Source organism: Mesoplodon densirostris, chromosome 10 (genome assembly GCF_025265405.1).
Source record: "Mesoplodon densirostris isolate mMesDen1 chromosome 10, mMesDen1 primary haplotype, whole genome shotgun sequence".
Taxonomy (NCBI): domain Eukaryota; kingdom Metazoa; phylum Chordata; class Mammalia; order Artiodactyla; family Ziphiidae; genus Mesoplodon; species Mesoplodon densirostris.
In genome coordinates this window covers 85,939,870-85,955,099 of record NC_082670.1, presented here as the reverse complement: position 1 = coordinate 85,955,099, position 15,230 = coordinate 85,939,870, and the positions used below count along the sequence as shown (strand labels likewise).

At 43.6% G+C, this 15,230-nt stretch overlaps 1 protein-coding gene across 10 annotated transcripts in view; it reads left to right on the top strand.

Moving 5' to 3' along the window:
* Positions 1-15,230, top strand: part of MAGI1 (membrane associated guanylate kinase, WW and PDZ domain containing 1) — a 635,889-nt gene that overhangs the window by 152,287 nt on the left and 468,372 nt on the right. The gene's annotated exons all lie outside the window — the stretch shown is intronic.

Genomic DNA, 15,230 nt, shown 5'->3' with positions numbered 1-15,230 from the left:
CTCTCATTCTCACTGTCAGGCATGAAATAGGGAGCACTAGAACCAGTTAATTGTACACAAGGAACGTGAGACGCCAAATAGTAAGAATATTCATTTCAGTTTAATTCATGTAGAAGTATTCATTGGGTGCCTACTGTGTGCCAGGCTCTGTTGTAGACACTTGTAATACATCATTAAATAACAAAGAGTCTTGCCCTTGGGCAGTGTACCTTCTAACGAGGGTGGGCAGGTAGGGTAGGATGGATAATAAGCTATAAACCTAATGAATTAGTAAATTATGGAGTACAGTAGAAGTTGATAAGGACCGTGAAAAAAAAGAATAAATAGAGCAAGGTGAGGGAATTGAAAGTGGTCAGGGTTTAGCAGTTTATAGTATTTAATGGAATACTCAGGTTAGACTTTATGGAGAAGTCAAGAATTGAGTAAAATATGCAAAATATCAATATTAAAAAAAGACTACTCTGTCCTATCATCTTGCTAAAAGGGTTGAAGAACTCATTTAACAAGTCTTTGTTGAGCTGGGAGATGCAGGAATGGTTCTTCCTGTCACCCATGCCCCCTAATGGCTTATGGTTTCTCTAGGGAGATCTGTTAGCCCCCAGGAAATGACTGGGTGTCCAAGGGACTAGGGCAGACGGATTTCCAGTGGAGTTCAGAGGAGGCAAGACTGGATGTCCGTAAGCACCTCCCAGAGATAAATGCTCAGCACACGTTATGTGGGGGCCCTGTGCCTGACTCACAGAGATTCTGAAACGTTTTTCCAGAGCGCTGGGAATCTCTCTGGGAGGTTAAGTGGTGAAGCCTTGTCTTGGGAGTCAAACTACCTTTTGAGTCTGAGCTCTACCATTTCACGATGGTTAGTGTGTTCCTTCAGCTCTTTGGAGATTTGCTTTCTTCCTCTGTAAAATGGGAAAATTAATACTTAACTCAAAGAGTTGTTGTAAAGCTGATGTAAGGATTGTTGACAGCGTTTAGTGTGGTAACTGACACATTGTCACAATAGTGGTTATTTTCATCCATCCTCATCTGTAGGATCATCTCAAGTTTTGTTTCAAGATAGGAGTCTCTGGCAAGATGGCTAAGATAACAATTAGCCTCACCAAGGCCCCTCGCCTAGGCCGGGTGAGAGGCCCAGAGGAGGGAGGCCCTGGCATTTCTCACTTCCTCTTCCCGACATGGGACCAACTTTCCAGAGCACCACATGGACCCAAAAAACTCATAGAGATTTTTCTCAGCAGGTGGACTTGTAAACAAGTGACAGGGCGGAGAGAGGTGGCTTGGGGAGTCATGATAGATGAGCAGTTGTCAGGAGTCACCCCTGGGACTGCCATCTGTTCCCATCCTCCCCAGGCTTGTCACAGCCCACCTCCAACCCAGACTGGAATTCCAAAAGCACAAGTAAAGGTCCAAGGTCCTTGGGACTGGATTGAGGGCAGCCTTACGTGGTGGCTGTTTTCTATGCAGCCTAGTCACACTCTTTGAGATTAGGTGGGCTTTGGGCTGGTGATGCAGGAAGGGATTCGTGGACCTTAACTTTTTAGGAAATATTCCATGACTGATTCATGTATTCAGAAAACACTACTGCCAAAACTGTGTCCGACGCTGTGCTTGGGTTCAGGTAACCAAAGCTAGTAGAGGCACAGGCCCTGTCTTCAGGGAGCTTCTAGCCCTGATGTAGCTTCTAGCCAGCTTCAGGCTGGCCCGTGGGAGCTGCTGGTTGGATGATGATAAACCTGGAGTGTTTATCTTGGGCCAGGTAACGTTCTAGCCTCTATATACATAGAAACGAGACAGTGCCTCTCTTTAATTCTTTAGGTCCAGAGCCCAGATTACATGGGTTATTCTGTCATGATCTGGTCTTTCTCAACTAGCTCTTCTGAATCCCAGCCTAGGATTCCTTTTTCCTTTAGCATTTTCTTTCTTTGTTCCCACCTTTAAAAAAAAAAAATTGCACATCTCATTTTTAAAGAAAAAAATAGAAAATATAGGAAAGAAAAAATGAAGACAGCCAATATCAACAACCCCTCCCAATCATACCTACTTTCTTCATATGTAGTATACCTTCATTTTATATGTCTTATATATTTTTATATCCTATATAATATTTATATTTTAATAGAATAATACATATGTTCATTTATACATATAAGTTGTATGTTGAAGTTACAAAATTTGAATCAATATATGTAGTATTCTGCAAACAATATACAGTGTTTTGAAGTTTGTTTTTCATTTAATAACCTCATGAACATCATTCCACGTCAGCAACTGCATCTGTGGTTTTTAAAGTATGCGAAGTGCTCCCTTTTTTGGTGTGCCATAATTGCTTTAACTAGTTACTGCTTTGGATGTTTCTAAATTTTCATTTTGGCACACATCCTAGATTATTTATTTGACAAATTTCCAGGAGAAAAATTGTGCTGTCAAAGGGCAAAGATTATCAGCCTGTGCTGGCTAGCTCCCCCTACTGCTGATTTTTTTTAACCGTTACCATTTATTGTATGTACCCTCTACATATGTATGTATGTATGCGTGTGTGTCTGTGTGCATGTATTGTTTGTATATGCACGTGTGTGTGTATATATGTATGTGTATATGCACGTATGTATGTGAGTATATGTGTGTGGCAAAATTACAGAGGTCCTTATCTGAAGTATCGGAGGACAGAGCTGCTTTTGTATATCGTTATGATAATGGTGGACATTTACATATATTCCTTTATCCCTGCCAGCCTTCCCTATAAATATCTTCATCTCCCTTACTCTTCAGCCTCAGTGAAATCTCAGTGAAATTTTGTGACTGAGGTTTGAGTTTAAACAGCCACAGGGTGACTAGGCAGGACTTTACCACTGGCTCAGTATTTCCAGTGAATCTCCTTGAAAAGCCACCTGGTTCTCCCCTACAGCCTGGAGGCAAGTGGCAGGGAAAGGGCACACGGTCCTTTCGCCCCTTCCATCGCTCATGTCTTGTCCATAGTGAGCTGGCCTAAGCTGGGTAACTGGAGTGAAAGGTGCTGTTTTTTCTAGTGGGATGTGCAACTGGCTACGCAGTGCCGGACACAGCGGTCTAGCCACTCGTCACGTGCCATGGTTCCCGCTGTTGATGGACAACCTGGACTGTCCACACTTTCCCATCACAGCTGCTGTTTGCTCAGTTGGCGAGCAAAACAGGGAAGCAGGCCACGTCCTCCACCTGCTCATGGAAGGTGTCCATTCCATTCATCACTCGGGAAAACTCCCCTGGACTGGACCAGGGAAGAAGAAGAGCCTGGAATCTTCTGAATGGGGTCACAACCACCCTATACAGAGCTTTTCATCTTGGCTAGAAAAACCCATTGTTGATATTTTGGTGAAGAATCTTCCAGAGTTTCCTCATTGTGTTTGTGTGTGTGTTTGTGTGTGTGTGTGTGCGCGCGCGTGTGTGTGTGTTGGCAAGCAGGTGTAACATTTTTTCCTTTGCAAAATAGGATTATGTTGAATATGTGCTTGCGTAACCTAATTTTTTAAATTTACAAGTATATATATTTTTCATGTTAGTATTCTGCTGAATATTCATTCATTCATTCATTCATTTAAAATCTGACATTTAAAAATTAAACAGAAGAACATTCTTTCCACCGTCATTCATTTAATATTAGTGGGAGAGACAGATAATTGTCAAATAATTGTAGCAGTGAATGTGAAGGAACTCTGAAGGAAAGTTAAGCGGTAGGCGTACTGCAGAGGGGACACGATCCCTGAGGAACTGTCACTACAGTTGCCATCTGAGGACTAAAATGTGAACTTAGAATGAAAAAAGATGGGTCTGTGTCCATTTTTATAGCTGTGTAAAAATTCCATTTATGGATATGTCATAAATTACATAACAAATTGTTAGACTTATTTTCAGCTTTATTGAGGTATATGGGGACATTTAGATTATTGCTGATTTTTCATCCATTTTGTTCATTTTTATGGATGGATTCGAGCTTTGAGCTCTTGATCTAGCAGTGGAGTGGATTTGCCTGTATTTACCAACATCCTCATCTGGCTCCTGGTATTTAATGATCCAAGTTTTCAAACCTCAGCCTGGGCTGTAGACAAAGGTAATAGACCTGCCAAGGAATTGCTTTAAGGAAGTGGCCTCATTTCAGGGATGCTGAGGCCAAATAACCACACCTGGACATACTGTAATCTCATGGTAGCTGGACTATATGAAGATACAGGGGCAATTCACTCTGTAGTATCATAAGCCATCCTCCTGTAGTAAAGGAGTGAACTTAGTCTGTTCCATCTATTCTGAAAGCCTGAGGACATGGTGACCAGCTCTACATGAGCTTCTCAGAGGAGTTAGTGAATGAACTGATCCTTGAAGGCTGATCAGAATTTTGTCAAATATTAAGGGATTTGGGGCCTTCTGATAGAAGGAACTCTTAAGTGCAAAGATTTCAAGGATTACAGAGGCCTGGCGATATCTGGTACATTACTAGCTTCTTTGTGGGAAATGGGTTTGGAGGGAGGATAGTTGGGGCTGGATTGGGAGAAACCTCGCTTGCCATCCTCAGAAGGTTAGGTCTCATTCTGTAGGTAGTGAGGAGAGTCTTTTCATCAGGTTGATTATGTTAGGGGAATGTTAGCTGATATAACAGATTAACCCCAGAGCCTCTGTGACTTCATATCATAGAAATTAATTTCTCCTTCACATAATGTCCGGAAGAGGTGTTTGTAATTAACAGGCTGCTCTCTTCTAAGTGGTGATTCAGGGTCCCAGCTTTTTCCATTTTGGAGGTTCTGCCATCTTCAGCCGGTGGCTTCCATGTCACTGTGCATATCTGCAACAAGCTGGTGGAAGAAGTAAAAGCAGAGTAGCATGAAGTTTTTATACGCCAAGTTTGAAATGGTCTCACGTTACTTCTGTGCATGTTTTCATTGGCTAGAACTCAGTTCCAGGGTCCCCCAAGCTGCATGGGGGGCTGGGGAATGGAGTCTAGGTGTCTTGCATGGGATGAAGAGGAATAGAATAGCAGACCCTGCTGCATTGCTGCTTTTGTTGTGGTGGTGGAATTGAGGGTGACCTAGAGGAGAGGAAGCCCAGAGACAGGGAGGGAAAAGGGCTCAGCATGAAGGCATGAATAATTAAGGTTAACATTTATTTGGTACTCAACTCTGTGGCAGGGGCTAAGTTATTTCAGAAGCATCAACCCTATGAGATAGGTACTGTTGTTTCCCCCATTTTACAGATTAAAAATCTGAGCCTGGGGGTGTCTTGTTGAGAACTAGAAGAGCCAGGGTTCAGACCCAGGCGGATCTTAGTCTAGCGCCTGAGCTTTTAACCGCAACTGTCTCTTGCTGGGCAGTGCCGTCTTCCGGGAGTGAGGAGGGAGGGGAAGGTGAGCAAGAGGTCCGAGTCTGCAGTGAGGTGGCCAGTGCCTCATGAGATGTGAGGAAAAGAAAGGAATCCAAGCTGAACATGATGTCAAGCTTGGGAGCCCAGGGTGCCAATTAGAGAGACAGGGTGTGCTCTGTATGACTGTGCAAGAGGCCTCACCAGTTGTTCCAGATCTGCCATCTCACAGCGCCTGGCCCTGATTTAGCACATGGACTGCACACGCCTGTTAACATCTTGACAAGGTGCTTTATAAGCATTTTTATTGGTTGCTCTGTATTAAAGGAAAGTTCACTGCATTGCACTTTTTAGGTGGGATAATGGAGGCACAGTCCCTGTGACTCAGCCATTGAGTCATTTTGCTCTTCATTGTGTGAATGTCTTTGTCTCAGGTTGCCCCACTCCTCTGCAAGCTTCCACTCACCTTGAAGACCAACGTCAAATGGCCCTTCCCTGGGAAGCTTTCTCCAGCTTCCATGGGCAGAGGTCGGTTGTTTTCTCTCTTCTCTGTTCAGGCTGTGCTGTTAACTCTATTTATTTATTTATAATAATCTATTCTGGACTCTGTTTCCTCTAAGAGGATATTAACATCCCCAGTTCCTGGGGTTCATATACAAGAGGGATTAAGAGGGGCATAATTTTTGTGGAGATTTATTTTGTTCTTTTTCCCCTCTGAATATATAAAATGGGGGTTGCACCACAAAGTGTCTAGGGGCCAGGGAGGTGACATAAGAGTGACCCTGGCCTGTCTGAGACAGTTAGAATTGGTGAGGTGGTAGCCGGTAAGAGAGTGCACGCTTCGGGGCCTCCCTGGTGGCGCAAGTGGTTGGGAGTCCGCCTGCCGATGCAGGGGATGCGGGTTCGTGCCCCGGTCTGGGAGGATCCCATATGCCGCGGGGCGGCTGGGCCCGTGAGCCATGGCCGCTGAGCCTGCGCGTCCGGAGCCTGTGCTCCGCAACGGGGGAGGCCACAACAGTGAGAGGCCCGCATACCGCAAAAAAAAAAAAAAAAAAAAAAAAAAAAAAAAAAAAAGAGAGTGCACGCTTGGTCTGTAAAACTGGTAACTGAGCTTAAAAAAACAAAAACAAACAAACAAAAAACACAAAAAATGTTTTGGCAGACAGAGTATTTACTTAAAAGGGTTATGTTCAGCCCTTTGGTTTCTTGTTTGTGATCTCTGATAAGGAATATAGCTCTTTGGAGAAATCTTAGAAAACAAGGATTAACATCATGAGGTTATAGCCCAGTCCCCTGTCTCCCCTGCAGCTGAAAACCAGAGTGAGGAGAGCTTGTTTTCCGTCACTTTTAAATTTGGGGGTGACCCTGGCCCCCCTGGTCATAGATGTGCTGTTGGCTGAGCCTTTCACATCCTCTGAAATGCTGCTGAAATCAGGATCTTCATTAAGGCACAAGCTGTGCCCCTCTTATTTGAATTCTGTATGTTAATTCGGAAGTAATGAGTATTGTTTGTTACTTTGAAATGGCTCAAAGATGTAATTTGTCATTTCTCCCCCTTTCCTGCCCAAGGTAAGAATTTCTTGCTATTTAAGTTCGAAGATTCCACTTGTATTTATAGTAGATGCATAGAAACTTGGTGTTAGCTCATTCCGAAGTGAAGATGAGTCAACTCTGAATTAGTAATAAAGTCAAAGAGAAAATAGGATTTGATTTATTACTATGGCAGTTCACACATAGTTAGAGATTATATATTTGTGAAAAATAATCCTTGAAAATTGCAGTTGAAATCTGTGAAGGACGGTTTCCCTTTTCAAAGGAGCTGACGGAAATGGAAGAAGAGGGAAAATTCCTCACTGTGAGTCTACCGTACGCACATCCTGCTTTTCTCCCCCGAGGATGCCCTTCAGTGGCACCAGCTGCCTTAGTGGAGGGCAGCTCGAAACACAGCCCCAGAGGGACATTCCCCGTGGCACCTGGCTGAGGATGCCATCACCATGGCACATCCCCACAGCTCCTGTTAGAAATGTACCCAGAGATCCCTGTGGCCTCTGGCGAGGACTTCTCCCTCTTTTGAGTTAGTGTGGAGGGAGGGTGGGGAAGCATACGGGCTGCAGAGACCAGCGCTGTCACTGCTGAGCTGTGTGGTTTCTGGCTCATCCCCAATCCAGTGTTTGTGTGCATCTGTAAAGATGGCTCTGTCAGTATGCTTGTTTACAGTTCTGGTATAAGGACTAAATAAAATCACATATTTAAAGCACATACCATTCCACATATCCCTTCTCCCCCTTTCCTGCCCAAGGTAAGAATTTCTTGCTCTTTAAGCTTGAAGATTCTACTTGTATTTATAGTAGATGCAGAGAAACCTGGTGTTAGCTCATTTGGAAGTGAAGATGAGTTAACTTTGAATTAGTAATAAAGTCAGTGAGAAAACAGGATTTGATTTATTACTATTGCTATTTACACGTAGTTGGAGATTATATATTTGCATAAAATAATCCATGAAAATTGCCGTGTTGTTTTCTCATGTTATCCCACAGGAGGAGTTTCTTGCAGAGATAAGAAAAGCAGACCTTCGGTGTTTTAAAAAGCCAAGTTTTATGGTCAGAATGCTACCCACTCTCCCTTTCTTCTTCCCCAAAACAGAGATAGTCACAATTACATCCCATGAAGAGATATAAAGAGTAGAACAGAGTTAAAGGTAAAGGAATTTTCAGTTCCTGCTCGGAAGAAGCAATGATTTAGTGATCTCTTATTAGAATTTTGAAAATCCTGTTTTCTCATCTTTTCAAATTTATTAATAGCATTTCCCAGCCAAGCAGAGTTACAAATCCACAAGATTAAAAATTCGCTGAATGTGGCGAATTTCAGGGACCCACCAATGTACTGTCTCCATAACAACTGGCTTGTGTCATTGATGTGAGGCATGGCACTTTCTTTTTGCTAATCACACAGTTTTATAAACATCCCTTTATGTTGTCAACATGGAACAGTGAGTTCTTTCTGAAGTCATCAGGAAGCTTCAGTTTGTCATGAATTTTTGTTCTGTGGTAATGGTTACATTGAAGCTTAGGCCATTATTAAAATATTATACTTGTTATCACCATTTTAGAGTTAATACAGTGGAAAATACTAGGTTTTTATGAATCTTTACTTAATAGTGGAAATGTTGTATAACTTGGTCAATTTGTTCCCTTCCTCCTTGCCATCCTATTTCCTTTTAAATGCCTAAGGGATGTTTTCAGTGTGTCCCTCCATAAAAGAATGGAATGCAGGTAAAGCAGGACCCATCTGTGTCTGTCCCATTTATAGTCTGGCAGACTATAGCACCACCTAACCTGTTTCCTAGGGCATAGCACTTTTTAGAATTTCAAGAAAGGCAGGCATCTCAGGTGTGTATCTTTTTAGCTTTTTAGGGAAGGGAAAATAATGTTACCCCTACCCTTGTAGGTTTTAGCTGAGACACCCCCCCAACCCCCAGTAATAAGTGATAGATTAACAGGAGGAAAACAAACAAAAGTTTAATAACATCTATACCTACTGTATACATGGGAGATACCCAGGAAAACTGAATAAAATTTCCCCGAAATGACCCAAACCATCCCTTAAATACCATCTTCAGCTAAAGACAAAAGAAGATGTTTGGGATGGAAGGAAGTCAGTTATGGGAGATTATCAGAAAACCACAGTAAACAAGGGTATGCTTGTTATGCAGATTTAAGTCCTTGATTCTCTGTTGATAAGAATTTCTTGAGTTTATTCATCCTCCTCTTCCTGCTACAGATGGGAAAATACCCTTACAAATGGAGATTTCCTTTATCAATGTAAATGTCTCGGAACTCCCACTCAGTTTTCAGAGTTTCACCTTTATCTGCTGTTTCTTAAAAATGATCAGCATAAAATAATATTTTTGCCTCAGGGGCATATTTTGGGATGGTAAATTCTGCTCCCCTTCAGGTTCTTCTTTCAGGAGAGTACTAGAAAAAAAATCCAAAAATCACAGCCTTGCAGATCACCTCCCTGCAGCACATCCCTGTGAGGAAGTCAGAGACCCTGGGCTCTGAGCTGTGTGATCTGGCAGGACCCTTGACTCTTGCTTTGTCCTCCATGAATTGGGTTCCAAGATCTCCGCTCTGGCTGGAGTAATGTGAGGCTTAACCGGTGTAAATTAGAAAATAGCCATGAAAGCATTCTGCTTTGCAAACGATCCTTGGGTGATAATTACACAATTTCATCAATTTTTAAAGTTGTTAAAATGTGAAAAATAGGACATAGCTGAAATCACAGATGACTTGGCTTCATTTTTGTGTTTTGATGGTTCATAAAATCTAAAACAGTCTCAGGTTTTGGGCAGTCCTCTCGTGTTTCCTCCCTCCAGGAAACCGCTTGCCAGTCCTCATAAAGACCAGCTGTATTTCCTGTTCTGAACACCGTTGACCATGACTCTAGCAACTGACCCTAGGAACAAAGGCCAGCTCCCATGGAGAAATAAAGGCTGCCTTTCTGCCAGGTGTGCTTGTATGTGTGCAGTGGCCGTGAACCCTGCTAAGCCCCATTACCTCTGTTTGGGCTGGCTGATTCCTGTCGAGTGAACAGGGCAGTCAGGTTGTATTGGTTTTCATGCGGTTCCTGCATTTTGGGGAGCCTGCTTGACAATTTTTCATATGTCACTCAATTAAGGGGAAAGGAAGTCTGGCTCCAGGGGCAATTTGAGGTCCCCTTCCATTAGGCGTCCTGTAAACTTGAGCACGTATGAAGCCTCCCAGAGAAGAGAAGGTCCTGTTCCTCCATGCTGTTGGCTGCAGTCGAAACCAAGTTCCCCTGCCGAGTTTATGATTAACTTCTCCATCCAAAACTATTCCCTTTCTTGTCCTGGCCCTGTTCCCCTCAGGATTGAGGAGTATCAAAAGGGGAATTGAACCCAGCAGGACCCCATGGGGCCCTCCTGTGTCCACTGTTTCTCCTAGGCCTTCCTTGAGTTCCAAAGAGCAGACTGAAGCAGTTACTAATTAGGGAAGTAAGGTAGAAACCAAGGAAAAACAGTGAAGCAAGAAAAGTACCCATAGCTTAAACAATAGTTCAGCAATAAAACAGTCCTAGTTCCCCCTTAAGGGATGGATATACATAATCGTCTGTTGCCTATCTTTTTTTTTTTTTTTTTTTGCGGTATGCGGGCCTCTCACTGTTGTGGCCTCTCCCGTTGCGGAGCACAGGCTCCGGACGCGCAGGCTCAGTGGCTATGGCTCACGGGCCTGGCCGCTCCACTGTTGCCTATCTTTGAGTTGTTCTGCAGAAACTAAGACTCCATCCAGGTGGAGGATGGTGACTATGTGCTGACCACAGCACACAGAACCCAGACTGGTTGGAACCAGAACGTTGATGATTAAGATTCCTGAAACATCACCTTTTTACCTCACCATGAACCAATCAGAAGAAAGTCCACGAGCTGCAACCCTCACCCCAAATGTTGCCTTTAGAAACCCTTCCCTGGAGAGTTCAGTTCTTTTGAGCATGAGCTGCCAGTTCTCCTTGTTTGGCGCCCTGCAGTAAACACTATACTTACCTTCACCACAACACAGTGTCAGTAGATTGGATTTGGCACAGCAAAGCCAATCTTGGGTGAGGGGACCCAAGTTTGGTCCCCTAACACAGTGGGGAGAACTTTTTAGCTTGCAGAGCAACTTGAGACTCTCAGCCCCTCACTAATGTGCCCCAGGCATCATATAGTGGGGGCAAGCTGACCTCTTGAAAAAGTACTGTTGACACGAAGATTTAGTGTATGATATTCTCCCTTATTCATCTGAAATATGTCAGAGTGGAGAGGAGCAAAGCTTGGTGTGTTCTCTTAGACTCCCTGTTTTCTGTAGCACTGCAACATTTCTGTGGATGTGAAGGTGACCTTGGCATTCTGCATGCAGGGATGTGCGGGAAGGAAACAGCATCGGGCAGCATGCCGTTTAGACTAAATTGGATTGGGCACCTGAGTTCATTGACTCAGTGCTCTGGTAGAGACTTTATCCGATTGGACCTTGAGTGTTTGCCACCATCTACCATTCGTTTTTAACTTCTGTCACCTGGGAGGGCTTGTTACAGAGTTGGATGGAGGAGGTAGGCATGAAAAAGCTGAACATATGAGCTATTTAATTGGTACAGAAAGCTGAGTATATAAAGGGGGTGTTGGGGTAAATCCTGCATTCCATTCTTCTGGGGTCTTCAATTCACCTTGCTTTTGCTTTTCTTCTCCCCAACCTGAGGACTCCTTGTCCAGATGGTCTCCCTACACCTGTGCTATCCAGTGGTGGCCATTAGCCACATGGGCTATTTAAATTGAAATATAAATGAATGAAAATTAAATGCAATTAAAAAACCCCTCAATCCCTCCAACATAGTAGCCATGTTTCAAGTAGTTTGTAACCACATGTGGCTACCATGTAGGACAGTGCAGATCTCAAATATTTCCATCATGGCAGAAAATTCTGTTGGACAGCACTACAGACAGTACACTTTAGAAGAACAGAGGTCCTGTGTGTGTGTGTGTGTGTGTGTGTGTGTGTATGTGTGTGTGTGTGTGTATGTATATGTGCACGTGCTTGTCATCAAGTCTTTAGTGCTAAACCGGGGTGCCTGACCCATGAAAGGCTCCCAGGAACTACCTTCTGCATGAGTGAGTAAAAGAATGAGTGAGAGGCTATACATGAGTGAATGAATGAAGGAGTTTCGTCCTCCATGAGCTTGGTTTAACAATGCCCTTCTTTTTCTCACTCCAGCTGATGCACCCAGTGCGGGTAATGCTATCCAGGCATGGTTCTTATAAGTATACATGTGCCATCTGCCCCCTTGTGACTTCATTTATTTAATTACATTTCCTCCCAGTTCTTTAGTGCTGTTTGATCTGTTGCCTGCAGGTCTCCAAGCAAACATTTCACAGGCCATTTTCTGTCTTTTGGATTCATACAGGGTCCTACTCCTAATGGCATCTTTTATTGAGCACATCCTGTATGCTGGCTAGGGCGCTAAGTGCTTCAGGTAAACAATTTAATGCAGTCCTCCTGGGAGGTAGGTAGGTTCTACTGGGGTCCCCATGGGAAAGCTGAGGTCTGCCAGGATAAGAAGCTTGCCCAAGGTGAGCCAGCTCCCTAGAACATGGCAGAGCTAGTGGTCACATCCATATTGAAGAACCCAAAGCCACCAGGCTGGACTCTCTTTCACTGTACCCTCATTGCTTTAATTTCTTTCAATATTTTGATTGATCTTGGAAGTACCTCGGGCTCTGTTTCATTTAGGAATAATTGTATTGTGATGATAATTCAGAGACCCTACAATAGTAACCTATACAAGATTGACTGTTTTCCCAGGAAGTGCAAAGTCCAGGCAAAGGTGGTCCAGGGTGTTTAGAGCCCATTGTAATATCACCACTTTCGTTCTCTATTCTGCTGTCCCTGGGTCAGGCTCTTATCCTCACCTCGAATGAGCCTCCTGGATCAGGTTCAAGGCAGGAAGAAGGGAGAAGGCTGAGAAGGGGGCTAAGAACAGATGACAGCTGTCTGTCTTCTTTTAAGGACGTTTTCTTGAAGTTCCACCCAGTGGCTCTGCTGATACCTCCTTGGTTTCCCCTCACTGCAGGGGAGGCTGGGACACTTGGTCTTTCATCTGGACACCCTGCCTTCAGTGACAATGGCCCTTCTACCCACAAGCGCTAAGGGAAGACTGAGTATTGGGTAGGCTCCCTGCAGCCTGGCCCAGCCTCATGTTTTTATTTCCACTTTAGAGGTTGTGATCTCACACCCCATGGATGTGGGCAGGTTCTATTTTATCATCCCAGACTTTATTACTTATCCTTGAGGTCTGGCATACCCTCTCCAGCTGCAATCAGCACTCTCCCCTCTTGTATAATGCCCAGCCCCTGTGCTAGTTTATATCACCTTCCTGGTCCCTGCAGACATTTGTTTCTTCAGCCCCTGATTGGAGGATGCTATTCCTACCTTCTAGGTGTCACACCTCTCCCTCGGTTGTGGGCTTTTACTAGGTATTTCCCCCTTCAGGGGTGTGACCATCCGTCACGGCTTGTCACTCGGGAGATGTGTGGGAACTGCGGTTCGTAGTGCGACCAGAAGAGCCAGGTGACATAGCAGCCTGTTTAGTGGCAGAGACTAGCTTGGTTTGTAGGTCTGTGCTTCATTTGTGAAACCTGTGGGGCTGAGCACCCTCTGGTAGGACGTTGTATGCAAATTTCCTCGAACAGGACTTCCTGGAGTGGTGTTTCTAAGACTAGCTTTGAGCTTTTCCGTGCATATGTTTGAAAGTTATCCATGTTGCAGAAAAGGGTGGTTCTCTTAAGTCTGGCCTTTGAGAAGGCTTTTATTATCTGGTGGGGTCTTTGTATAAATCATATGGAAATGTTGATTCCTGATTCCTGCTGGTATAGGAATTCCTGAGCTTTTTGAGAGTGGAGACATGGGTTCACATGTTTCACTTCATTCATTCATCCATCCACCCATCCAAAGATCAGATAGTTTGTATGTACAAAGCATGCTCTAAGTTACTACTGGGTTGGCAAAATCCTTGACTATATCGCATTTGTTTATGTTTCTTTGTTTCTGTCTGCTTAAATGTTTTTTTTTTTTTTTTCTTAAATAAAAGGTTAGAATTTTCATACAACTGATCTGTTTTTGTTAGGGCCCTTTCTGAGGGTTCTTGGTTAAGAAGACCATTTTCTTCCACAAAGGTTTCTGCTTTTAGCAGTAGCTACAAAATACGCCACGCAAAGCATTTTATCGCAACTTAATAAAATATGGTCTTGTGTAGATAAAGACTGCTTTTCTTGCCTTGTCATCCAGTTGCCCTTTTTGGACACATCTTAAGGTTTATTTATTGATCCTGAAATTCACTGTATATTTCTCTAATATTAATTTGATGGGGAGGATAGTGTGGACAGAGCAGAGAAATGAATAAGGGTTAGATGTATCAGAACTTGCCAGCAGCTGAGAAAAGTGTGGTGTTGTAGACTTTTGATATTGAGGCATTTGAGGGATGGAACGTGTGTTAACAATATTATCAGCACAGGGTATTCATAGAAGAATAAGCTAAGATCTTGACCCTGCCAGGAACTCATTTATCAGTCTCTTAAACATGTACTTGTAGGACGAGTCATATCACACAAGCAAGGTAATGCTCACAGTTTCCATTGAGCTGTTCACTACATCCGTGTTGGGTTGGGCTAGTTAGAGATTGTCATCAATCTCAAGACGCTTCTTTTTGAATCTTGGGTTATGAATCAACAAAGGATCTGGTGGTGTGCCTCAGAGTAGAGACCACAGATATTTTCTCATGCTTTGCCAGTTACTTAACATATGGGCATCAGGCATGTCTTCTAATTTTTTTTTTTTTTTTTGGTAATAGACGTGTGTACATACACACATGTCTAGTGTTTGTTTTTACCTGTTAGGTATGAGTGTCACATTTTGGTCCACCATCCTAAATGTGTTTGATCACTATCCTCCTCTTTCTGGACAGGCTCAAATCTGATGCTGACCAGGGGTGGGAAGCCCATCCCTGCCAGCCTGCTGTTCCCATACTGGGTGCTGTATCACCCCATGGAAGCCACCAGGAGACTAACCTTGGCCAGGATCTCTTCCTTGTGCTGGGGTCCATCCAAAAGGAGGGCAGTTGTAGGTAGTGTTGATCCATGAACACTTGATATCTAGGCCAGTTGTAACCCCACCTGGTGGAAGAACTGACTGCTTGTTTTGAGCCCATGTGCTCTTGAGCCTCACGCCCCAGCTCAATTTATTCTCTTTTAAAACCTAAAAAACTTTCTCTGTGTGATCTCAACTTTTGGCCTTCATCCACATTGTTCTCAAATTCTTCCCCTTTTCCTCTTTCTCTTGTAGATCTAAACTGTGCAGTCTCCT